General features: G+C 42.1%; 1 protein-coding gene across 1 annotated transcript in view; it reads left to right on the forward strand.

The window, feature by feature from the left end:
- The first annotated feature begins 8,298 nt into the window (after positions 1-8,298).
- Positions 8,299-26,015, forward strand: part of AMOT (angiomotin) — a 67,060-nt gene continuing 49,343 nt past the window's right edge. Inside the window, exons 1-3 of the mRNA XM_011953524.1 lie at positions 8,299-8,787; positions 16,904-16,981; positions 24,088-24,236. The gene's annotated coding sequence lies outside the window, so the exon portion shown is untranslated. The remainder of the gene's footprint in view (positions 8,788-16,903; positions 16,982-24,087; positions 24,237-26,015) is intronic.

Genomic DNA, 26,015 nt, shown 5'->3' on the forward strand with positions numbered 1-26,015 from the left:
TGGGCAGGAGGATGCCACTTCAGCTACAGCTTCCCACTCCAGCATTCAGAAAACTTGTCAGCATTCTGACAACAGTTAGCAGTTAACAGTTGCAAGGAACCCTGGAGATCATCCAGTTCAATGCCCTCACCTAGTGTAGGAATAGTTTTAAAAATTACAAATTCCTTAGGGGGTAGGAAAGAGGTGCCAGGGGGTGTACAGAGCTGCAGGGTACGCATGAAGCCTCTTCCTGGACCTGATATTTTCTAGACTGGGAAACAAAGTTAAATAATTTACATATTCAAGATTTTAAATATTATATTAAAACTACTTCCAATATAGTTTATCATGTAGAATGCACAATTGACATAAATGTTTAAAGATAAACAAGAAAAGGGAGTGTTAGTCACCACTCAGGGAATATTTCCCTGAAAAGATGACATTTAAGTTGAAGCCTGAGAAATGAATTGAATTAGTGAGGTGAGGAGTGGGAAGAGAGTGGGGCTGAAGATGGGGTATGCAGAAGAAGTGGTGTGTACAAGGGTTCTAAGGCAGGGGAAAAATGTGGAATTAAAAGAGCGGTAGGCCTGAGTGTCCCTGGCTCGTGCTCACAGAGCACATGTTCTATTATCTTGCAATGTCCTGCAGCAGCACCTCCTAGGAGTCTGTCTTTCCACTCACATCCTGCCAAACCCCTGTGAGAATCTTGGAGGCAGGAGGTCCAACATCTAGAACTGAGATGCCTACGACTGCCCCATACCACCCCAAATTCCCTAGCCAAGATCAGGAAGCCAGGGACATATAACTGTCGTTTGCTTAAGGGTTTTCAACACTCTTACTAAAAACCATTCACTGGCCTGGTGCAGTGGCCCATGTCTGCAATCCCAGCACTTTGGGAGGCCGAGGGGGCGGATCACCTGAGGTCAGGAGTTCGAGACCAGCCCGGCTAACATGGTGAAACTCCGTTTCTACTAAAAATACAAAAAATTAGCCAGACGTGGTGGCATGCGCCTGTAATCCCAGGTACTCGGGAGGCTGAGGTAGTAGAATCGCTTAAACCCGGGAAGTGGAGGTTGCAGTGAGCCGAGATTGCATGATTGCACTCCAGCTTGGGCAACAAGAGCGAAACTCTGTTCAAAAAAACACATTCACTGGTTTAAATTAGAAACTGCTGGTAGAAAAAGTGAATTCTAGTCAGTCCATTGTACAAAATATTATAAGTAATAATATCAGCTAGTATTTGTATGCAACTGTCATTTTACCTTTACAACCATCCTCTGAGATAGATGCTGTCATTTTACAAAGGAAACTGACACTCAAAATTTGCCTGAAGTCACATAGCTAGTGAGCAATAGAACGAAGACTATGAAACTAAGTCCTTTTGATGCCGAAGCCCATAGCTTAGCCTCACACTGCCCTGTGGAGCAGATTTAGTAGAGAAGAGCGATTGTGAGGGCCTTACAGCTAGGTGCTTTTAATTTCTATAAGCCACCAAGCAAAACCATTGTCCTACACCCTGGAATGCCCTAAGAAGAATGAACGGAGGGGCATGAAGAAATAAACTGTGTTAAGGGACTACTATATGCCAGGCATCATGATAGGACCTCTAAATGTGTTATTTCATTTAATCGTCAAAGAAATCCTTATGGTGGAAAAATTATTATCCTTATTTTACAGATGAGGGAATTGCAGTCCAGGGTGCTTAAGGAATCTGCCTCATTGGTAAGTAGTGGAGCTGTGACTTGAATCCTGGCTTAGGTAACCCCAAAAGTCTATACCCCTTCCGCAGAGCACACCAAGGATGGCTTACTATTTAACCCTTCCCAGGTTAATATTTGCACTTTAACAAGGGTCTTTCCTGTGTGAATTTCACAGGACAGTGGCAGACCTGAAGAGAAGGCTGATTGAGGCCTGCAAGGTGGGTCTGCCTTAAATCACACTGGAATGGCATTGACCTGCCTTCTCCCTGGAGTTCCTAAAGTGGGGCAGCAAGCCAGAGAAGATAAATCTCTACTGCAGTCACAGCCTTCTTCTCCCCCAACTGGGATAACAACTCTCAGACACTCTGGCAACTACAGAAACAGAGAGAGCTCTGAATCAATCAAGAGTTTATTTGCAAAGGGTAATGTCAGAGGATGAACTTCCTCTAAATCCTGCTAACTCTGTACATTTAACATGCTTACTGGCTCAGGAATTTGATTTTCCTCTGACTTGCTTTCAGAGATTTGTTTTTTACCATTGACTAAATTATATTTTCCCTCTCAGCCCACCACCTTCCAGGGTACAGACTGATGTACGTTCCTCAGCCTCCCTACTTCCCTCTTGCTCTGGCTAACCCAGGAATTTGCAAATAAACCCTACTAAGAAGTATGGACAGTCTGGGCCTTTCCAGAAACTCAAGCTGCTGAAGGAGATATGGTATTTAGTTAAGCTGAAGTGAATCCCTGCATAAATCATAAAGAGGCGAGCCCAGGTTACTCAAACAAGACCTTAGGAGGTGTTTGGGGAATAGACTTGTAGGCAGCTTTATTTTTCTACAGCCGATTTACTTCCAAAATGCTGGGGCCCACAAATACCCCAGGAGTAACTTGGCTCCCAAACGCTGGAGCAGGTCTTGGCCTTGGAGCACAGTTCTAGTGTTGTTTCCTGAATTCCCACATTGCTGTTTTCCACACATGGATCGGGCTTCAAACTTCCTGTGTCTGGACTGTGTGTGCATGCGTGTGTGTGTGTGTGGGGGGGGGTTGTGAAGGGTGGAAGGGGGGAGGGAGGGAATCCAGAAGGAAGATCATTTAACTGAAGTCTTGTATTGCATATGTGTCCCTTTGTTCCTTTCCTGTTCAGATAAACCTGCTATTTTCTGATAAGCTGGCTTTTGCATGTACAGGGCTAGTGTCCTTATGAATAAATAGGAGGCTGACTTTTGGAGGTGTTCTGGAGAAGGCTGCTTCTCAACGTTTGTCTTTGGAGGGATTAAGAGGGACAGTTATGCATAGAGACATAAATCCTTAAGATTTATTTTTGCTAGTATATGTGCTTGCCTCTGCTTTTGTTCATAAATGCATTTAAATCATTTAGTTGTTCACTAGGCAACTAGAGGAAGATGTGCACATTTCATACTCCTAGTTCACTTGGTAAGTGGGAGAGAATGCCATTCAGTGCAAAGCACTATGGTTTTATCATCTTTCCTTCAAGAAGAATCTAGCCAGGGATTGGGAAATAGACCATAAGGTATACATTCCTTCCCATTTTTCCTGTACATTGGACAAAAATATTGCACACAAAAGGAAGACTTTTTAATTAAGACATTTATTAGTTGGCAACATGAAAAACTGGAGATTTTATATTAAAAACATTTGACTTCTGGCTTCTCTTGAAAACTCAGAAGCTGTGGTCACATTGGACTGCATTTCCCTGTAGTGGCAATCAGGCTGCCCCTTTCACATGGGTTCTATCTTCTTGCAACCCCTATCACTGGCGTTGTCTCCCTGACACTAAGCCTAAGGGTTATTACCTTGTGTGTGTGTGTGTGTGCATGTGTGTGTGTGCGTGTGTGTGTGTGGTAAGAGATACATAACAAAATTTACCATTTTAACAATTTTTAAGCGTACAATTCAGTGGCTTTAAGTACATTCAAAATATTACACAACTATCACAATTACCTAGTTCCAAACCTTTTCATCATCCCAAACAGAAATTGTACTATTAAACACTAACTTCCCACTCCCTCTTTCTCCAGTCCCTGATCACCACTACTCTACTTTCTATCTCTATGAATTTACCCATTCCAGATCCCTCATGTAAGTGGAATCATACAATATTTGTCCTTTTGTATCTGGCTTATTTCATTTTGTGTAATGTTTTCAAGGTAGACATTTGATTTTTTTCAATGGACTTTATTTTGTACAGCACAGATGCTGATTTTTATTGTGCAATAAAGGCATATTTTAAGAAAAAAAATAAAGGTCGGCCGGGTGCGGTAGCTCACGCTTGTAATCCCAGCACTTTGGGAGGCCGAGGCGGGCAGATCATGAGGTCAGGAGATTGAGACCATCCTGGCTAACACGATGAAACCCCTTCTCTACTAAACAAAATACAAAAAATTAGCTGGGCGTGGTGGTGGGCGCCTGTAGTCCCAGCTACTCAGGAGGCCGAGGCAGGAGAATAGTGTGAACCTGGGAGGCGGAGCTTGCAGTGAGACGAGATCACGCCACTGCACTTCAGCCTGGGCAACAGAGCGAGACTCTGTCCCAAAAAAATAAAAAATAAATAAAAAATAAAGGTCAAACAGGACAGGTAGTTTGGGATGAGGAATCTTGACTTCTGAGCTTAAAATGATCCTCCTTTTTTCCATATCATTATATGGAGGTTTTTAATGTATAGTATCTAGGCAACCTAGTGTCTTTACACAGGTGTTTTACAGCTAGTGGTTAATTCTCCTGGTCTTCCCCAGAGGGCTTTCTATACTTTACAGTCAGGATATGAAGACACAGGGATGCTGTGGGGATTAGTCAAATGTGTGTGGCACAGTTTGTTGTAAAAACTAACTCTCTGGAACTAGTTTTCACTCTCTGCTCTTAACTTCCACAGCTTTTACTGTCAATACCATTCATTTGGCACTTAGCACATGCTTGTTAGTTGTCTTTTTATATCCTTGAAGGCAGGAGCTAAGTCTCATGCCTGTTTTTTCAGTCTTGTCTATAATAGCAGCTCAATCAATGTTTGTTGATGTTGGCCTCCCCCTCCCCCTCTCTTTTAAGTAGCGCAGGCAATGCATAGCTTTAAATCCAAACTCAACTTGGTTTAAACAAACTGAAAGGTTTTTAGGGTGAAAACAAAGAAGTCTTGCATGGCAGGATAGAAGGCTTGGAAGACCTGGGTTAAATAGAAGTGCCAAAAAACTGTTTGCCATAGGTTAAGAAGTGACTTGCACACAGCGTGACTCACCATTAAGTTCAGAGTTCTGCTAACTCTACTCCATCAAAATTTGGAGAAGAGTAATAACCAAGCAGGGTTTGAGGAGTGCATGTTGAAGGAATTAAGTGTTTTAGAGGTTTCCATTGCTCCAGTCCATTGCTCCACAGCACTGTGGGGAAAGGAAAGCATGTTAGAAAAGTATTTTGAAGGCAACTTCAAGACTAGGGGCAGGCATACTACAAATGTAGCCACCTGGCCTTTGTTACCAGGATTTTTTTAAAATAGCATCTTCCATAGTAGCAAAATATGGGAAATAGCCCAAATTTGCCTTCATTTTTTTTTTAGAGATAGAGTCTTGCTATGTTGCCCAGGCTGACCTTGAACTCCTGGCCTCAAAGGATTCCCCTTCCTCAACCTCCCTAGTAGTTTGAAGTATAGGCATGTGCCACCACCATGTCTGGCTCCCAAATCCCCATTTAATAAGGGGATGAGTCATGAGTAAAGGAATTTTGGCACAGCTATGTAATAGAATACTAAGTTATAATAAAATAAATAAGGTAAACATAGTTATCCTGAGATGGAAGAATATTTCAAATACATTGTTGAGTATAGAAATGCAAGGTGTGCCATGATTAATAATTCCACTTGTAAGGAACAAAAAGGGAATATGCATTCATGCTTGAATATGCAAATAATCTATTTGGAAGATGACATACAGTCATAAAGAGAATGGGACTATGGGAGCAGAGTGGTGGAGAAGAACTTTTTCACTGCAGTCTTTCAGTACTTTTTTGTTTGATGCTTTTTTTGTTTTGTTTTGTTTTGTTTTTTGAGACGAGTCTCACTCTCTGACCCAGGCCGCAGTGCAGTGGCGCAATCTCAGCTCACGGCAACCTCCGCCTCCCAGGTTGAAGTAATTAGCCTGTCTCAGCCTCCCAAGTAGCTGGGACTACAGGCGCGTGCCACCACCAGCGGCTAATTTTTGTATTTTTAGTAGAGACGGGGTTTCACCATATTGTTCAGGCTGGTCTCTAACGCCTGACCTCAAGTGATCCACCCACCTCAGCCTCCCAAAGTGCTGGGATTACAGGCGTGAGCCACCATGCCCAGACCAGTACTGTTTTATCTGAATTCTTCCATGTGTATGTTTAACTTTTTTCACTTGGACAGCATTGATTTTAACAAATATCCTGTTCCACTGTGATTGGTAGGGTAGTAGTCCTGCAGCATATACCTGCCCCCCCATCTAGCTCTCCTGTCTACTCCAAATAACAAGGCTGAAATACTCTTTATATCTTGAACATTCAAAAACTCCCTTTCTCCATGAAAAATCACCCAAATAACCTCACTTCATACATAAATAGAACCATAACAAGAATCATTTTGTGCACACTCCTGCTTCTGAATCTTTCCACAGCTCCTAGCAGAGCATGCTGCACACTCCATGACATGCAATCGTCCACTACTTTTCCTGCAGTCAGAGTTGGATTCTGAGCCCCTAGTTACTGTGTGATAGTGTTTCCTTTAAGCACACTTCCTCTTGCATGCCTTAATCCATGGCCCCCCAGATGGCTCCCATTAGGCAGGCTTGAATTGGATGTCACTCTTTCATTGGCATGAGTCATTATAATAGCCTTGCGCTGTCAAGGCCTTTACATTTAGGCTTGTTTCTTACTTGAAATGTTTTCTAGGAAATATGGATCTGTAGAGAATGGTGGTTTCCATGGTAAATGTTCCTTCATATTTGTTTTCTCAAGTTCACTTCGGAGATACACAGCATGATTTCCTCTTTCACTACCAGAACCACAATAGCTTTAAGTTGTCATGAAACTGTTGAACTTTAAAAAAGAAATCTCACCCACCCTGCTTAGAAAAGGGGTAATTTATTATTCTAACTGCAGGGAGTCAACTTCATATCCACCCCAAAATTGTAGGAAAAGAGTTGACTTTTTAAAATAAAGCCACAAAACCTACACGACCTTGGATGTAAATGCTTAAAACAGATGAGCAGAATATTGGTCCCCTAACACATCTAAGACTCTCCATTATGTGTCATACACAAGTAGGAACACATACATGTGTGGAGTGCTTTATAGTTTTCACACACATTTTCACACCAGTGCCTTTACATTAATAGGGCATGTCTTATAGCATTTATTTACAGGTAGGAAAATCAAGGCTGAGAAGTTAAGCCACTTAACAGAAGTCACATAATTAGCTAGTAAGTGCCAGGGCCCCAAATGAATTCTTCCTTTGGTTCCAAATTCCGTGTTATTTTGCTACCCGGACACTGTTTCTTTGTGCCTTCGTTTTCCCAGATGTAAAATGGTAGATTTTCCGTGTCCCAGGATGCTGTTCTCAGCCCTCTCTTGTTTTTAACCAATGTCAGTTTTTTTCACAGCCAGCAGAACACCACAATGACACTTCATGTACTTTCCCCCTCCTGATTTAATGAATTAAGGGGGAAGAAAAGTTACCTATTCGCAGAGAGCTGGACAGTACCATAAACATAAAGGCGTACCAGAGTCGACCGACACACTGTTGCATTCTTTTATGAGACTGAGAAATAAAGCGTCTCATCTTTCTCTTCCCAGCAGTAGCTGGGGTAGAACACAGAACTACACAATAGCCTCTTGTTTAGTTTTATTAATTTTGAGGACGGGTGGGACAAAGGGATCAGACTGGCGACTCCAGGGCCCAATCGCAAGCGTATACTAGGCCAGGCCGGGCCAACGGGTAGCTGCAAAAGGATGGTGGGCGGGACTTACGCTTCAGGGGCCCACTCCGCCCAGGCCGGCGGCACCAGCCCGCCCAGGGGCGGAGCCTCTGCAGAGCCCCGCCCACGACCCCCTCCTCCCTCGCCCCTCAGCTTCTGCGGCCCGCCAACGGGAGCGGGGCAAGCGCCCGGGGTGGGGGAGCGGAGGAAGAAAGGAGGGTGTCTCGCAGAGCTGTGACCTGGGTGGGGGCCTGCTGGTAATAGGAAGCAAGAGGGGAAGGAAAACGAAGGAGCACTGCTCTTTCCTGCATTACTTTAAGCAGGCTTTGGTGGAAGGTGCTTTTCAGCATTTCTATTATTTGTTTTTCTTCCTCCTGCAGTGGGGCGGGGAGCTGCACTGCCTCTCCCACGCGACTATGTCGCGCAGTTGCCGCAGATTATTATTGTAGTCTTTTGCAAAATCCTTTCCTTCTTCAGAGCCAGTCACGGCGCAGACTCTCGCGGCTACGGCAACCGAGTCGTGCCCCTCTAGTGGGAAGGCGAGAGCGAGAGTCCCCTGCTTTCGCCCGAGCTCCCGGACCCCGCGGTTCAATTGTTTGAAACTTCCCCGCCCCCCGGCCCCGCCTCTCTTCCGCGCTCCCCCACCTCCTCACTTCCAGGGTCCAGGCAGGCTCCCGCCCTTCTTTCCCCGCCCTCTACTCCGCCTTCCTCCCTAGTCCGCCCCCCCACCCTGCTCCGGGGCGGTCCTAGCCGCTCACCGCAAGAAGAAAAGCCACCCGTTCGTCCCCCTCCCCTACCTCCCATCCTTTGCCCAGGAGCTGCCTTGGCAGTCACGCCCCTTCCTTCCGAGGAGCTTTCTGGCTGCCTAAACTGGTAGACCCCCTGAATTACTCCTCCGTCTCCTCTCTCTTTCGTCTCCTCTTCTCTTAGTTCTCTCCGCCTCCCCCCCAACTACCACCACCTCCAGTCAGTCTCGCCTCCGACCATCCGCTGCTCCACCCTCTGGCCCGGTATCCTGCCTGTCCACTGCCACCAAGGAGAGCCCAGACGGAGCAGCGAGGAGGGGAGCAGCCAGGAGTTGGGGCTTCCCCCCTGCCCATCCCTGGCCTCTGGCCCGGGACCGAAGCCACTTGAGCGAGCAGAGAGTCGTCACCTTGTCTTCGTTGCCTTCAGGGGTAGGAGACGCGTGGTTACTTTTCGCGGGGAACTGGGGCAGGAATCCATGGTGGCATGAACTTGGTCGTGCCCTCGGCGTGAGTGAATCGATCTAGGCGCGTGTGGGAATGTCCGTGTGTTCTACTTTCTTTGCAGCTCGCCATTAGTTTTTTTGGATGTGCAGCAAGTTAAATCGGTTAGAGTGTGCGCTGCTTTCCCGTCCTACTTAGGTGAGGAGATGCTAGTGGGTACCACTACTAGATGGTACTTTTACTTCCTTACCTCCTGGGGTTCTTGTGGGTCTCTAGGTAATTAATCACATGGAGGAGCTAAAGACCGGAGGGAAGCTGAAATCTACATTTAGCCCAGCATGCATGTCAGTGCTTATCTCAGATAACTAGATAGGTTTCTCCTAAGTGCTTAGGCTTGGGGTGGGGACTCACACTCCCTGAGGCGGGAGCAGGAGGGGTAGGACCGTGAATTCTTGAAGTTTTAAAGTCTGTGTAACCTAAAACACAAGGCTACTCTTTGAGATGTGTGGTGGCGTTTGTGGTGCCTGTGGTGGTGATAGTAATGGTGAGGAGGGAGTTGCCCCATCTGCTTAGAAGATCCAAAGATGTTAGTAAATAGTTTTGGGGGATCAGGCAGGTGTCTTGAGGGTCCAAGCCTGGGCCACGGCACGTTGGTGCCTCAACAGTAAGATGGGCTTCGTGGGTATGTGAAAATGAAGAGAAAGAAAAGTGGGAGGGAAAATAACAGTCTTCAATAGATTGTGAGCAGTTCCTGGTAAATTGCCACTAATAATAATATAATAATTTGCGTAAAGGGACTAAATAGAATTAAATGAGCAAGGAAAGAGAAAGTTGGTGAGAAACAGCATTTTCAATCTCTAGTGTATGTTTTAGAACGAATTTTTCAACAACCTGGGATGTTTAGTTCAGTTGTCCTCCCTCCCTGCCATGAAGAGTGGAAGTTGGGAGGCAGTTTAAAACTTTTATGAATATAACCCTCTTCTCCCATTCAGAGAGGAAGATAATTAGTCACCATAATCTTCAATGATGAAGGGCTAAGGGTATTTAAGTCTCCTTGAGCTAGGCTTTGTGAAAAGTTCTTTCTCAGGCCAGCCTTTGTGAAGCCTTCTCAGTTAGACCTTTCAGCACCCTCATTTAATAGCTAAGAATAGTTTGAAATGCCATTTTGAATGTGGTATACATTTTCATCCATCTCCCACCTATCTTCAGTTGGACAAGTGCGTCAAGGTTGTAAGTGATGGTGTTCAAAGACTTATTACTGAGATGTCCTTAACCTATTGCTTATTTGGGAACACATTATTTACGTCCATTTAAAAATAACTTTGGTTGATTTTAATGAGGGAAAGGAAAGTAGGAAGGTAAAGAAGGAACGTTACAGGGTGACAATTTTAAAGGCTATCCTGTTTCAGATCAGCTGGGAGGGAAAAGCTGGCCTGACTAAACTACATTTTATAACTAGCCTGGGACATTTTAATAGCCAGGTGGTTGTAGAGTAGTTGCCTCTATTTACAGATGATAACTCAGGTTCCAACTATTCTGTATGGGTTTATCCGGCGTCATTGACAGACACTTTCTGGCACTACATCATACTTCATTTTAAATTACTTCTTTCCTTGGAAAAGTTTGTGACTTTGTAAAATTGAAAGTGCTTTTTCTACCTTCATGGTCTAGATGTGAAGTAAGCCTCTGACCACAATTGGATGTGGAGTCACTTTTACATGAAATTTGCAGATCTGTTTACCTATTTAAAAGATTTTAGAAAGGGAATTTTAATAATTCGTAGTTGATGCAGTTTTGGATTTGGAAATTAAAATCTCATTTCTGGTTTATGAATTTGGATTTATTAGACTAATTCCCAAGTAGGACATTTGTAGAGTTGCTTTTTCTTTCTGAGGTTTTGTAAAGACCGCATCAGACTCTAGAATGCTTTAAGAATAGCCTAATCAGAAGGCAGGGGGATGGATACTATGACCTTGAGGTCCCATTGAGTGCCAGAATTCTAAGTGGGTACATCTGCTTCTGTGCCTCTCCCAAGAGCCCTCTCCCAGGGCCTGCGCCTTCTTTAAAAGGGTGTCTTTGTAATTAAGCGGCCCTTCTTCCCCATCCCCCTTTCTTCCTTTGATCCAGCTTTTTAAGGCCTTTTTTTCCATTTGGAGACAAGAGGGGTTTCTCACACTTTCCTGTTCCCCTCTTAACGCTTCTTTTCCTTTACCCCAGAAAAGTTGCCTGAAGTTCTCAGGATGGTTAGAAGTTGTTTTGTTTTGTTTGGGGCGTGGGGGTGGAGTGGAGGAGTTGTTACCAATGAGGAGAAATAGAGGATATATTCCCTCTTGGGAAATGCTTGCGACCAGGTAGCCTCCTCCATGGAGACTGAGCATTTGGAATGCATGAGAACAGTCTATTCTTGGGGACTGTCTGGTAGAAATTGTCCTTTGCACCCATTAAGCCCAGCTTAAACACACTGAAAGGGGTGGGGAGAGGTGTGTGTGGTCGTAGTGGAGCCTTTTAGGATGGTAAATGGGTAAATGTTTCCAAATCTCCTATTACATCATCTCTTTCTCCCATGGATTCAGTAGGTTTAGTGATCTGCTTGACAAGTTAATTAGCTGGGGACTAAACCAATTTGTTTAGAATTGTGATCCATTGATTTCCTGTCCCCAGGAATTTTTGTTGGTGTTTTACTATGATGTGTTGTCTTTAGTCTTACTTACTTTTCCCTCCTTGCCGCCTTTTGTGCACTTTGGTCCAAAATCTAGGGTTCCACCCCCAAGTCAAAGGTTAGAATTTTGTCCCAGGAACTAAGGGGGTATTAAACAGGCTGACCATACTGCATTACTCTCTTCCATGGTGGGCTTCTGACCCCTTTTAACCCAGAGAAAGGAGGGAAGTCGCCCCTTCCACACACAACACACACAATCTGAAAAAAAAAAAAAAAAAAAAAAAAGAAAAAGAAAAAGAAAGAAAGAAAATAGGAGGTCATTTGCTTTATAAAAGAATCCACAACAGGTTTCTTTGTAAGTACTAGCTTTCCTAGTTAGTGCCTTTAAACTATGACTTGATATATAAAAATTCACTCTTACTGGACCTTCTCCGAAGCATATTTATTGCATAAAGGAATACATAAGAATTTTTAATGATTATCACTTAAATTAAGTGAGGCCATTATTTGGCCTTTGAAATCTTTTTGTTATATGGAATGGAGTTAGTTAATTGTCTAAATCATTCTGGCTTGTAATAATGCTGGCCACGTTAGCTCCGGCCTACAACTGCTTGCAGAAGAAAGCTAGTATTACTTTTTGAAAATAAATCAGACTTTATAGATTTTGAACAATTCTAAGGATGAGACTATCCACCCCATATAGGTAAAATATTTTATTTCCGGTTACTGTATTTGACTAACCCAGGGATCTAGAAAGTTATTTCTAGTAAATAATGGCTACTGATGCCACTTTTAACCTAAGAATCTGCAATAAGATTTCCTAGTGAGCCTACTGGTGAGAAGGACCTGGGCTCTAGGCCCAACCGTAACTCGGTTTACTACCTCTGTTAAGTTTTTTTTTTTCCACTGTAAATTGTGGGTTTGGACAGGGTGATTTTGAGAGCCAGTTCTCATAAGTTTATGGTTTTCTTTCTAGGCCTCAATATCGAGTATGAATGTGAATGATTGCTACTAGAATGAAGTGCAACCGTTGTTAGAAATTCAATCATCTAGTCATCATGTTTAAAAAAAAAGATCCTGTAAGGATATATGAATATAGATGCATCATGTTTTGTATTTTAACAACCCAAAATTAAGAAGCTAAGACTCTATCCAAAACTTCAAGAATTCCATCATCCTAACAGATCACCTGCTTTCATTTTCTCTAGTTCCTTTCAAGTCCTGGTTCCTGTACTAACATGAATTTTAGATAATTGGAGCCACAGATATATACAATGTTGCTTTTCAATAAGAGCCCACGTAAGACTTAGCTTTGTAAACCCATGTGGAGGAAAGAAGTCAGAATCTGATGGAGGACACATGAAGACTCCCATATATTTTGGTTCTCAAATGCCAGGAGAAGCTAATGGATATAATAAGTAATCCCTAAACACTCTCTGTGATTCAGGGATTGTTCTTGTATCTAGCAAGGGTGTTAATTTAATTCCTTTGACCTCCTGTTATCTCTCCCCCATTCTTGTTAACAACAGCAACAACAGCAACAAAAAACTAGAGTCCACTGTTTACCTTGTCTAAATTATTGGCAATGATTTTAAATCACTGTATAGTGATATGCCATCAAGTGAGTACAAATTTGGGTGGACTATGAAATCTTCAGAATGAGAAAGGAGAAGCAGGACAGCACAGATATACTTGTTTTATAGCATGGAAAATAATATGTTTAAATTAGACTAAAAGATAGCAAAGAAACTAAGGATTTTAGACAGTTGAATAAAAGACAATACGTGCAGCAGCAGAATGGCCCACGCGTAATGGGTTCTTCATCTGAGGTCTTCACCATGTAGTGAAAGTTCAGTTTCATAGTTCTTTAATTTTCCTTTGATAACAAAGGTATGGTATACATGTGATCTCTAAGATTTGATGGATTCACCGGGCATGGTGGCTCACGCCTGTAATCCCAGCACTTTGGGAGGCAGTGGCGGGCAGATCACCTAAGGTCAGGAGTTTGAGACCAGCCTGTCCAACATGGTGAAACCCCCGTCTCTGCTAAAAATACAGAATTACCTGGGTGTGGTGGCGCATGCCTGTAATCCCAGCTACTCGGGAAACTGAGAGACAAATTGCTTGAACCCGGGAGGCGGAGGTTGCAGTAAGCCGAGATCACGCCTTTGCACTCCAGCCTGGGCAACAAGAGCAAAAAAAAAAAAAAAAAAAAATTTGATGGATTCATTCCTGGAAACCAGTGGCTCATCATAAATTCGATTACATTTCTCTAACTGGAGTAGAAAGTGCCGTACGGGTTTTTAGTATTTAGAAAGTACCAAATGAGGAACAGGAACTTTTTTTTTTTTTTGGTAATATATGATCCTGGAGAAAATGCAAATGGATGTATTTGCCAATGTTTCCTAAGGCAGCTGTTGAAAATCTACTCTTTTAAGTCTGTGGGCTTGCCTTCACATTTGTAAAGGCACTTTCACTCTTGCCCTAACTCTATGAAATATCATTAGCCTGTGTGACTTGAAGCCGGGATCTGGTTTTCTCTGCCCAGCCCCTCTCTGGCTTACCATGTGACCAAGGGTAAATGAATTAGCCACTCTAAGCTTCAGTTACCCTTCTGGGAAGCAAGGATATTAATACCTCACAGAGGTGTTTCGGCATGCTTCATATTGGGCACATGCTTTGTGGTCATTGGATGAAAGGTGTTTGCATGATGGCAAAGCAGGCTTATTATAGGGTCTTGAGCAGGTGTTCCTTTTTAATGAGCTTTGCTCTCTCATAACATACAGTGCCCTTTGGTGCCCCATTGCCTTACAAACTGTAATTACCATTAACCCAACATTTGTATTATTGGCCCTCTCGGCTTTTTGAAAAAAAAAAAACAAATTAAACAGTTTTGTACTGTGTGGCAAGTTGAGGTACAAATAAGAGAACTCTAGCATCTTACAGGGTGGTGAAAAATAGCTTCAAAAAGAAACGTTAGTTGAAAAGGACTATAGAGATCAGTGAGTTCTTCAAAGCTCCTCCAAAAGGTGAAAAAGAATAAAGCACACGTCTGTGTGTGTGCGCATGTGCGTTTTAAGGGAGAAAGTTTTCAGTAATATTTGCTTGTGACACATACTGATGATAGCCAGTAACTGAAACCCAGCCATTGTAGCGTTTTATACACAGCTGGTTTTTATTAATGATGGAATATTTATGCTTGCTGTACAATTCGTGGCTCATTTCCATGTGTATGTCAGAACTTAAATACCCCCAAAAGAAACATTAAGATAACATGAAATACAAATGTGGCCAAGCTAGAAAGGGTGGATTTGGTGGAGAGTCTCCCTTATTCTTATTGGTGTCACATCAGATCACAATAACTGTGCCACCCCTCTACCAACCTTAGGCATTGATACAGATCTTTTTTTCCCCTTATATATACCCCATAGCAAACTTCACATTTCAGTCTTTTTGATGTGGACAAATGATCTGCTCTCCCCTTTATAATGCAGATAAAACTGATGTATGTGTTTTTTAAGAGCATATTTTCCCTGCACATGCTTCTCATTATCCGAGAGGCCTGGACTCAATCAGTAAAGGAGCAGAGAAACCACATAATTGAAAGGAGAATGACGGTGGTGCATACTTGGAATATTTGTGGGAAGGGGATTGCTGACATCAGAAAATGTAGTGGCCTGAGTGTTAACAGCATTGAAGAGAAATCAGCTTTCTGTGTTTCTGTGTTTTGAAAATTATTTTTAAGGGAATAAAAATATGGGCCAGGTTTGACATCCTTTTATGAAGTTGCCCTGGAAACTTTGATGAAGATTGTTAAAGAATAACTCAATTAAAACCTTCCCCATTAGAAGCTAATTAGTACATCCCTTACTCATTTTGGTTGTTTTCAAGGAGCATGTATTTGCATTGAATTAGTGACATTTGTTCCATGTGATAGCAAACTAAGATTAAAAATCACAGATGGGGAAAATTATTTAGATTGCCTGTTTTGAAGAAACCTAATTTCCTCTTTATTACATTTAGATTTTCAGTTCAGATTTTTGTTTTACTATGTTTATATACAATGATCACATTTTAGTGTGGTAGCCAGTTTTGCTTTCTGGATCATGGACTGTAAACCAAAGCTTATTTGAATTTCTCGTATGAATTAGAGAAATAGAACGAATGACAATAAACCATTTTATTAAGGTAAGATTTCATTTTTTTTTCTTGTACAATTAGTTTCTCTTTGGTCTATGCTTGTGTGCCTGAGAGAGAGTGGGGGAGGCAGATTTTTTTTTTAAAAAAGCAAACAATTTTTGAAGCTAGGAAAATTTTGATGACCCCCTTTACTCCCAGGAACATTCTATCTGCCTCAGGCTGCCAGTTGGGCTTTTGTTAGGGAAATATGATGAATTTTCTGACCTGGTGCTTTCTGTGACCAGGCTAAGCGATTCTCCCCTGGAAGCCTGAAGGAGAGAGGTTATGGTGAGAACAGGAGTGCAAGATTTCTAGCAGGTTCTTTTTACTGTACTGTACTCCACCCTTTTTTTTTTTTTTTTTTTTTTTTAGCGGGGTGAGTATTTGCTTCTGAGATTTTAGGGTCGTTTGCAGTAGAGTCCGTGCTGTGTAGCTAAATACAAAATATGGGCCTGTTGTGGCCCTCCTTTCCCCCCATCACTTTAGGTGACGGTCATTCTGTACCTAGGTTCTCTGACGCTGTGCCTACAGCGTAGATGTATGCCTGCAGTAGTTTGTGCAAGTGAGAAAGTTAGCTGGGTTATATGATTTGTGGTTTAATCTCACTCTAGTCCTTCTTGGGAAGGCAGGGTTTAGATTCAGTTCTGCAATGGCACCACAGGCAAGGCAGGTTCCCTGTGCTTGCAAGGCAACAGCAGGAGGAGGAGGGGCTGCCTTCTGCCTTCAGAGAATGACTCAGACCCTTCGGTATGAAGATATGAAATGCTGGCTCCTGTCCATGCACCTGCTGGATGCCACACCTGCAGTCAGCACCTGAGCTCCACTCAGACACAAAAACCAGACTGAAGGCAGATGGGGCTCCCTTGAAAAGGGGCACAGCAAAACAGGGAGCTCTCAATTATGTTAGTAGAGCCCCACTGGGAATTGGGTTTAGTCATCCCAGTGTTGATGTGGGGGAACAGATTACTTTCTTTTAGATGCAGCTCGCTCACTTGCTCAAGATACTGTTGGAGTGCTTCAGGAGTTTGCTTTCCTAATGAATTTCTCTTGTGAACTGTCCTCTTAAAAACTGGAGAGGCAGTTCTGTGGAGGGTTATGTCTTAGAACCAAGGAAGTCACAAGACCTGGGTTCCAATGTTGGCCCTACCAATGGGCAGCGGTGAAATTCTGTTGCAGTTAGTTATGATTAGCTATCTGTTCTAGACTTGAGCTTCCCTCTCCAGTTCTAAAATGGAATTAATCACATCTGCCTTTATTTCCCCACAGAGCTGCTGAGAAGGACAAATAAAATAGCAGAAGTGAAAGAGCTTTTGTTTCCTTAGAAGGAAGGCTGAGAAACTGAAGGTAACAATAACATTATTATTATTGTTATTCCATGTCTTTCTTTGTTTTCTTCTCCTGCTGTGGCCTCTAGCAAAGTTTTGGGAAAGTTATTTACTCAGAATGCAACTATTAAGCACATTTTATGTACCAGTTAATGTTTTAGGTATTGGGATGGATACAATGAAAAATCACACACCCAGCCCATGCCCTCTAAGATCTTACAGTCTAGCAACTTCCATTTCCGTTTCTGGCTCAACCCGTAATGGTGATTGCTACCGGGGCACTCAGAAGCTTAAAAGGTGAGAGTTAACTTTTTTTGTCTCCGCACTACAGCTGGGGATTTCTGTCCCTGGAGCTGAGTATTCCAAGGTCTAGATTGGAGATACATGGGAGGAAAGGCCATGGGGACAAATAAAGGAATTTCTTTCCCTCCCACATTTGCAAAGTACCTAACCCTTAAATGACCATTTTTTTTCCGGAAGTCCATGTTTAGTTTCATCCTGGGTTCTGTTCTGTTCCTAGTCAATATGGTCTAGTCCTCTCTTATGACCTTAGCTGTCATCCATATGCTAATGACTCCCAAAGATATATCTCAACCTATCTTTGATGTCAAGCTGGTTATCACATTCCATATCTTCTACTCAGCTCATAGGTTTTTGGTGTTTTCCTCTTCTTGGGAGCTTTTTCAGGTAGCCCAGGGTTTTTTACAGAGCACTATGTGTTGCCGGAACTATCGGCTCATACCTCTGTTCTCCTGTTGAGTTGGGCCTCCTCTGCCTGACTGGGAGCTCCTCAAGGACTGGGCTCTGTTTTTATTTATTTATTTATGTATTTATTTATTTATTTATTGCCACCCTAGGGCTTACCTAGCACAATGTCTGGCTACAGTAAGTGCTCAATAAAAGTTTATGGAAAATTTGCTGTGATAAGTGTCATCATAGAGAATTAATTTTCCATATTGAGCCAAGTTGAGGTCAGGAATAGATGGGGAGGGATTAGGGAAAAATCTTCAAAGAGAAGGTAGAAAGCAGAATTGCCTTATTTTGAGAGTTCTGGCTAAGAAGTCATGGAAAGAATGCCTGTTGTGTCTACTCTTGCTAAACCAGGGGCATCTCTGACCTATTGCCTCCCCTGCTTTAGGACTGGATGACTTTTATTGTCAGGTCTGCAAAATAAACCTCTGTCTATAATACATTGACCATTTAAGACAGGTGTCACTTAGTCATATAATACTAAACAGGGCTGACCTTAAATGTGCCACCTTAACTGAGGCTGAAAATAGAGCTACACTCACAGGCTCATTGATCATGCCTGCTTAGTTCTATAAAGCAAAATGTCCCTTAAGATATATTGAAGATTGGAATTTAAAAACTGACAAATTCAATTCTCAGAATGTAAGCAGGTTGGGTCACAAGAACTGAATGTCTTCAAGCTGACTGTCAGATCTTTCCAAGGGCAAAAATGAAAGATGATATAAGCTATTACAGGCCATGAACCTGTTCTCACCCACCTGATGCTTTTACTAATTAGCTTCTTGGCTGGGTGGCAATTTGGGGCAAGTGCATGCAAGCTGGATTCACAGGGGAGCCCACATTCCACTCTGCCATTTCGCAAGCCACTGGGATACTACACTGCTTCTCTTGGCTTCTTTCCCTCCCAGGAGCCCTGCTCTGCCCTGGTGGAAAAATGAGAGCAGGATAATTTTTCGTTAAATGAGGGAGGGATTTCATGGGACTCTGGTGTTTTGCTAATTTTATTTTTTAGTGGGTTGTCTAAAAACATTTATGCTTCTTGACCCATCAGTTTCACTTCTAGGATTCTATCATGAAGAAACAACCTACAGTATTGAAAAAGGTTCAATCACAAAGTGTTTTTGTAACATTATTTAGACTAGCATAAAACTGGAAGCGATTTACATGTCTTAATAATTGAAGAATGGGTAAGTGAATGCTGATACACTTGTTTAATGCACCATTATGCAGCCATTACGATGTTATGAAGTTATGCCACAACATGGAAAAAGTATTTATGGTGAGGTGAAATGCAGGATCCAAAATTACATCTTATTAATAATTCATTGCTTTGTAAAAACACAAATACACATAGGAACACTAAAGGAAATATAACGTTAACAATGCTTAAGTTGAGGTGCTGGGATTATAAGTGATTTTTTTCTTTATTAAAAATATGTGCATTCTGTGCTTATATTACTTGTAAAATAAAATATAAGTAGACATGAAAAATGGGTGGTCTGGCATTGGAGGTTAGAGATTGGTGAAGCAGGCAGCTTCTAGGTATATTCTCAAACTTTTCTCATTTTAGGCTCCATCTAATTACAGGGACCCTTTATACTTTTCCTGAGATAATAAAGAAGGGGATGTGAAGACATAGTCTACTCCTCTTTGGGAATGGATGTGTGTGCTGGGGGATAGAGGGAGATGGCAACAGGATTCTCTTTGCTACACAGTATGTCACTGCTCACATCCACTTCAGGGTTGATCACCTTTGTTGCCTATAAACATGTTCAAGGTAATTGCTTCAGAGCAAGGCAAAGTCAAACTGGGACCAAAAACGACCAAGACCTTGAGTTACCATCCCAGAAACGGATCTCTCACACTGATCCTCAGTAAGATTTGGAAATGCCAAGGCCTTGCTGTGGTTCTTAAAATAATTTTTCAACCTAATCTAATAGGGTGGTGTAAAAATAATTGCGGTGTTTGCAATAGAGTGTATTAAGTCGTCCTTGCATTGCTATAAATACCTGAGACGGTAATTTATAAAGAAAAGAGTTTTAACTGGCTCACAGTTCTGCAGGCTTTATGGGAAGCATGGTGTGAACATCTACTTGGCTTTGGGGTGGGGGCCTCAGGAAGCTTGCAATCATGGCCGAAGGCGATGGGGGAGCAGGCACATCACATGGCAAAAGCAAGAGCAAGAGGCAACAGGGGAAGATGCCACACAGTTTTAAACAACCAGATCTCATGAGAACTCCCTCACTGTCAGAACAGCACCAAGAAGATCTGCCCCCATGATCCAATCACTTCTCACCAAACCTCACAATTCAACATGAGATTTGGGCAGGGACATACCTCCAAACTATATCGTAGAGGTAGAGATAGGAACAAAGAAGAGCCGGGGCTGACTCTTCTCTTAAGCCTTTTCTTGAACTAATGCTAGAATTAAGTAAGAGCAAATGCCAAGCTGGTATGATGTCAAACAGACCTGAAACGGGGGGCCTGGAGACATCTATCCCTGGAGGTTCATGTTACTGTTCAATCCACCTCACATCTTAGCCTAAAAAGTGAATTTGGAAAGCCTTTCTATAGTAGTACTTCTAGCTGAACACTTCCCCCTTACCTCCTTGAATTTTCCTTCCTTCCATTAACATTTTACTTCCAATGGAACTGGAAAATCAGTGGTAGCATTAAAGCAGGTTTATAGTCTTTTAAAACCAGGGTCAATTCTATGTAATAAGTAGTTATTAAGCATCTTCTTTGTACAGGCAAATAATGCTAGATAATATGTGGTAGTGGAAGGGTTTTTGCCCTAGGCATTATAAAAAGTTTCATTTTGGTCCTGGCTCTCTCTCAGCCTTTGAGGCCCTGGCATCTTCATCTATACAAGAAGAGGGTGGGACCACTGGGTGGTCTCCCAAGAGCCTTTCCAGTTCTGGGTTTCAATGATCTAAGGACCCCTGTGTAGTAGACTGAGTTGCAAATAAAGGTTCTTTTTTTAAAAAAAAAAAAAAAAAAAAAAATTTTTCATAAAATTGCTGTACACTATAAAAAAAAAAAAGGCTACTTTGAAATAACAGTGATAGTGATAGCTTACTTTTATTGAGGCCTTATTATGTGCCAGTCTCCATGCTTAGCACTCTACATGGATTAATTCCCGTAGTCTTTGTAACAACCCTATGAAGTATGAGCACCATTATCCCTATTTTGCAGATGATGAAATTGAGACTTGGGAGATCAAGAGACATGTACAAGGTCTGTTAATAAGCCATACATCCAGGATTTAAACTTGGGCAGTGTGACTCTATGCCCAGACTCTGTACCACGGTGTTTATGATGCCTACCCATTACCTGTTGAAGGTTTAGAGATAACCTGCAAAAGAACCATTGTTTTTCACATCCCAAATGAAGTGAATTGGTATCTTAGGTTGCAAGAGTGTTGGGACAGGTATTCTCTAGGGTACTTTGGCTACAATATGGACCAACCTGAGAGAGCATAAGAATTTACTGGGGCCTCTCGCTTTTTGTGAGAGGTTTTGTGTGTGTGTGTGTGTGTGTGTGTGTTTGCACAAATACATACACATAGGTACAGGGAAAACTTTGAACTGGCCCAGATAAGGGAGTCAAATTGGATGAAACAAGTTGACCAAGATTTAGCAGAGAAACAGCTTTCTTAGACTTAGTTTCTTTATCCTGGTTGGGTAGAATGAGAAGTAGGGGCAGAATTTGGGAGGGTATAGAAGAGGAGATAGAAAGAAGATCTTATAGGCGTATTGCAAAATTTATTTGAAGGGTGGGAATTTGGTCTGTCCTGACCACCTTGTAATGTGGATTTTCTGGGACTTGTCTTGGGAAACGTCTCAGCCTTCATTAATATGTTTTGGCTCAACCTCACAGGTGCATTGAGAGAGACCAATGACTGCAAATGGAGTAAGAATTTAGCTTGGCCTTGCTTGCCTGTTGTTGTTATAGAACAGTTGATTATATAGATTCAAATTGCATTTTTAAAGACAGAACCACAATTATTCTTTTTTTTTTCCTATCAAATATTCTCAGAGACAGTCTGTGTGCCCAGGAGAAACAAAGTTATTTTACTGATTGAAGATGATGTCAGACCCCTGGCAGTGGCATGATTAAAGCTATAGGGAGATTAAAGGTTACAGAGTTCATACTATTTTAGTTCTTGTGCATGAAACAAGGAGTCTTTTCCTTTCCTTTCTCAAATACGTGGAGTGGTGTTTTCCTCATTTTGTGACTCTTGACATGTAGATGAACATAAGTTCTTCAAGAAGAAAATAGTAAACTGGAGAGGACTCTGCAAAGCTTTTTCCTTAGGCTGATTTTTTTTGTTTTAAACAGAGACAAAGATGGCACGAGGTGGGTCAGGGTAGGGGAACGATCTGTGTCCAGTTAACATAAAGTGATTTGGGTTTTGAAAAGGATATGGAGGGGCCGAGTGTGATGACTCATGCCTGTAATCCCAACACTTTGAGAGACCGAGGCAGGCAGATCACCTGAGGTCAGGAGTTCAAGACCAGCCTGGCCATCATGGCGAAACCCCGACTCTACTAAAAATATGAAAATCAACCAGGCATGGTGACACATACCTGTAATCCTGGCTACATGGGAGGCTGAGGCAGGAGAATCACTTGAACCCGGGAGGCAGAGGTTACAGGGAGCCAAGATCATGCCACTGCACTCCAGCCTGGGCAACAAAAAAAAAAAAAAAAAAAAAAAAAATTTGATGGATTCATTCCTGGAAACCAGTGGCTCATCATAAATTCGATTACATTTCTCTAACTGGAGTAGAGTGAAGAGCTGAGTATCAGGAGAAAATCAGTAATATCAGCCTGAAGAATCTAAATCGTACTGGAAAATAATCATATGGTAGTTTCTCTCCAGGGACTCAAGTTTAAAAGCCTTGGGCGGTTTTCTGGTGTTTCAGTTGAAAAAAAAAAAAAAAAAGGATGAATGTTTTGTTCAGAGTTGGACAATAGAAGCTGGTGGTTATGTACCATAGCTCTGTTAAAAGTCCAGCTTTGATTCCAATTAGAAGTTGTTCCTCTGCTTCAAAATTAGGGGAGACACCCTAAAATAATTACCTTGCAGATTTGAGATGATTTTGCTTTTGATCATGATTATATGTTGTGCCAAAACAAGATGGAAAGACCCATTTCCATGTTTGTTCACTGTATGTCTGTTCACTTTATTTTTGGCAACATTGCAAGGAAATAATGTTAAATTAATCACTTTGTGGTTTTGTGGATTTTTTAAAAACCTGAATGTTTTGAACATGCTCTCAAAATACAGAGATGTTTGTGTACTACTTTTGCATTGCTTTCCTCCTCTCATGGAGTGGATTAAGCCTTTCCTTTAAGTGATATGAATGAATCATAGGTAGGCCAGGACAGAAGATAGAAATGTTGTTCATGTGCATCTCACTTAAACTCCTGAGTCTTAGAATCATTTTGATTAGGCTGACAAGGCTTTGCAGAGAGTCCAAGCAGAAATTAGACATAAGGACTATCTCAAATCCAGGTCTATTATGCATTTGCATCTAGTCTATATAATGTAAGTCTGTGAGTTTTTTTTTTTTTTTGCTGAGACACCGGGGCAATGGAAGTGCCAAGAAACAAGTGGAGACATCTTCTGCTTGGAGAAGGGTTGCGGTCTATGTTGGGAAGGGCAGTCTACTTTCCTACTCCAAGAATGGATGGACCGTTGATCAGATGATCAGAGTGTAAGCTCCATGAGGGCAGGGATTATATTTTATGTGTCTCTGTAGCCCTTATTGTGTCTAGCATGAGGCTGACAAATGTGTGGAATAGTCGATACGCAATAAATACTTAGTGACATGGTTGAAAAGAAGTCGCCCCCCTCCCGCCCCACCTATCTGAGCTTGAGGCACTCAAATTGGGAGCCTCACTGAGTGTTCTTTTTTTGACCAAAAACCTACCTTATGATGACTGCACTCCCTTCTGGGATGTGGGACAATGAGCCTCACTAACCTCCCCTGCTACTAATAGCAGTTTTAAGGTTGCACCCTAAAGGTGACAGTGGTTTTGGCTTTTGTCATCATCCACCATTCCAACTTGGAATGGAAGTGGTAGCTTTCTAGGGCTGTGAGGTCAGAACAGAGCAAGCCTTTCTAGTCTCAGACCTGAACATTTCCATCACTGGAGACCGGCCTGGCTTTCCGGACACAGCTGCTGGATACTGAGGTTTCTTTTCTGCCCTAGTGGAGATGGACTCTGCTACTCATTTAAAAGCCAAGCACCATAGGAGGACAAGTCATTCTCTTGGAAGAACTGGTTTGGTTAACCGCTGGCCATTGGTGGCAAAATAGAAACGACGTTTTTATTTCTCCCTCCCCTCCCCTCCTGAACATTTCAGAGTGACCAGTGGTTGGACTCTTGGCGGCGCTTACCCTGAACCTGAGTGTTAGGGGAGAGGGAATCTGCCGTTGCGGTTTCTGGAGCTGCTCATAAGCAAGAATTCCCTATCCTGATCAAGGCTTTAAGCCTAAAAGAAAGCAGAAATAGGTATGGAATATTTCTGTGTGTGTGTGTGTGTGTGTGTGTGTGTGTGTGTGTGGCGCGCGCATGCGCACTCGTGCATGTGTGTATGTATGTGTGAGTGTGTGCATGCAGGGTGGGGTGGATGTGATGTGGGAGGGGGTGGTATACTTTTCAGGGTCCAGAGCAGCTCAGTGTCTGCATTTCCCTGCCTTGCAGGGAGCGTATGTAAGTCATTTTTGCTTTAACACCATACATGTTCCTGTTTCCATTTTTTTGAGCAAGGAAAAGTAATTTGGTAGTCATCTCTCTAGTTTTGGGCACCAAAAAAGATTTATATATTATGCTTGTCAACCTATCGGAATATCCCAATTTGACAGTTCAAGTACAGGAGTTCTGGAGGCACATTGGGAGGAACGGAAATGGGACTGGTTGCTTACCCCACTGGTGTACACTTCCCAAGAGAATATGATGAAAGGGACTTTGGAGAGTCCCTTCGTGTTGTCAGACTGCCCAGCACAACAGTTGGAAGCCAGGTAGCAGTAACCAACAAGAAGTGAAGAAAGAGAGAAGATGAACTTTCTTCATATACTGTATATACATTCTGGGTCACTCTGTCTCTACATGACCAAAGAAAGGGGGTTCATGTTTCCAGAGAGATTGCAGGCCACTTAATATCATAGAAATAAGAGCCTGGGAGCCAGGGATCCAGAGTTGCCATCTAGAAACCTGATGAGGGTTAAATTGACCTTTATTGTGACTTTTTGTGTGACATTATCTTCATTCTCCACCAATTACTAAAGATCCTTAGAGTGAGAGTTTCATTATTGAACGTTATTATTTAATTCCAATACTTAACATGACAGATTCTGTCCAAAGAATTTTTGAATCTCTAATGAATTAGTGTGTACTGTACAGTGCTGAGAGAGAAGTCATCTACCAGTCATTTTTCAGTTGAGAAAATAGACGTCAAGAAAAGAGGAATCAGTTGTATACCCTGTAAACCAATAGTATGATTAGAATTTGAATATTAAATTGTGTTACTAAAGTTATCAGTTTCAGTCAACCCATATTACCTGTTTAGAAGAATTGGTGGTGAGGGAGGGGATATGCTAATCATACACCCTTTCCAGAAGGATGATCTTTATATTTTTCAATTTCTAAATTTTGTCAGAGGCACACTTCAAATAAAAGAGGCTTCCTCTTTAAGCTTCTCCTACCCAGTAACAACAACAACAAATCTCGATGACTATTTCGGGAGGGCTGAAAGGCACCTTTGTCAGTAATACGTATTCTAAGTCCTTCTCTTATTAAGTCAAGCAGCATCCAAAATGGACACTACAAAAATGATTTTTTAAAAAGATGTTTCAGAGCCTTATGAGATCAGAGAAAAAGATTTGTATCGAGGCAGGGATCATTACTATCTGGTGCAAGCCAAGCTCTCTTCACCTTTTATTTATTTGAGTCTTTATTTTGCATTTTGTAGCTTGCTTCATATGCTGAGCTGCTTTACAAATCCTGTTATGGGGTAATTTTCCCCACTGTCCTGCCCCCACCTCCACAGTAATAAGATTTGGATTTTACCTTAAATAGAATACAGAGAGATGAAGCCTGTGAATATGGACCTGGAAAAGTTACCCACTTTAATTACCCTACTTGACTGTTCCAGGTTTCTCAAGCATTCTTAGGAGTTAAGTCCAGATTGAATATTTAACTCATGCTAAAAGTGAAAGAGGAAACCTAGAGCTCTTATGCCTCCACTTTCCTCATCATATCGGTGCTAGGGCCTGGAATCCCCCAAAATCT

The sequence above is a fragment of the Colobus angolensis genome, unplaced genomic scaffold, assembly GCF_000951035.1.
Source record: "Colobus angolensis palliatus isolate OR3802 unplaced genomic scaffold, Cang.pa_1.0 Scaffold366, whole genome shotgun sequence".
Taxonomy (NCBI): Eukaryota; Metazoa; Chordata; class Mammalia; order Primates; family Cercopithecidae; genus Colobus; species Colobus angolensis.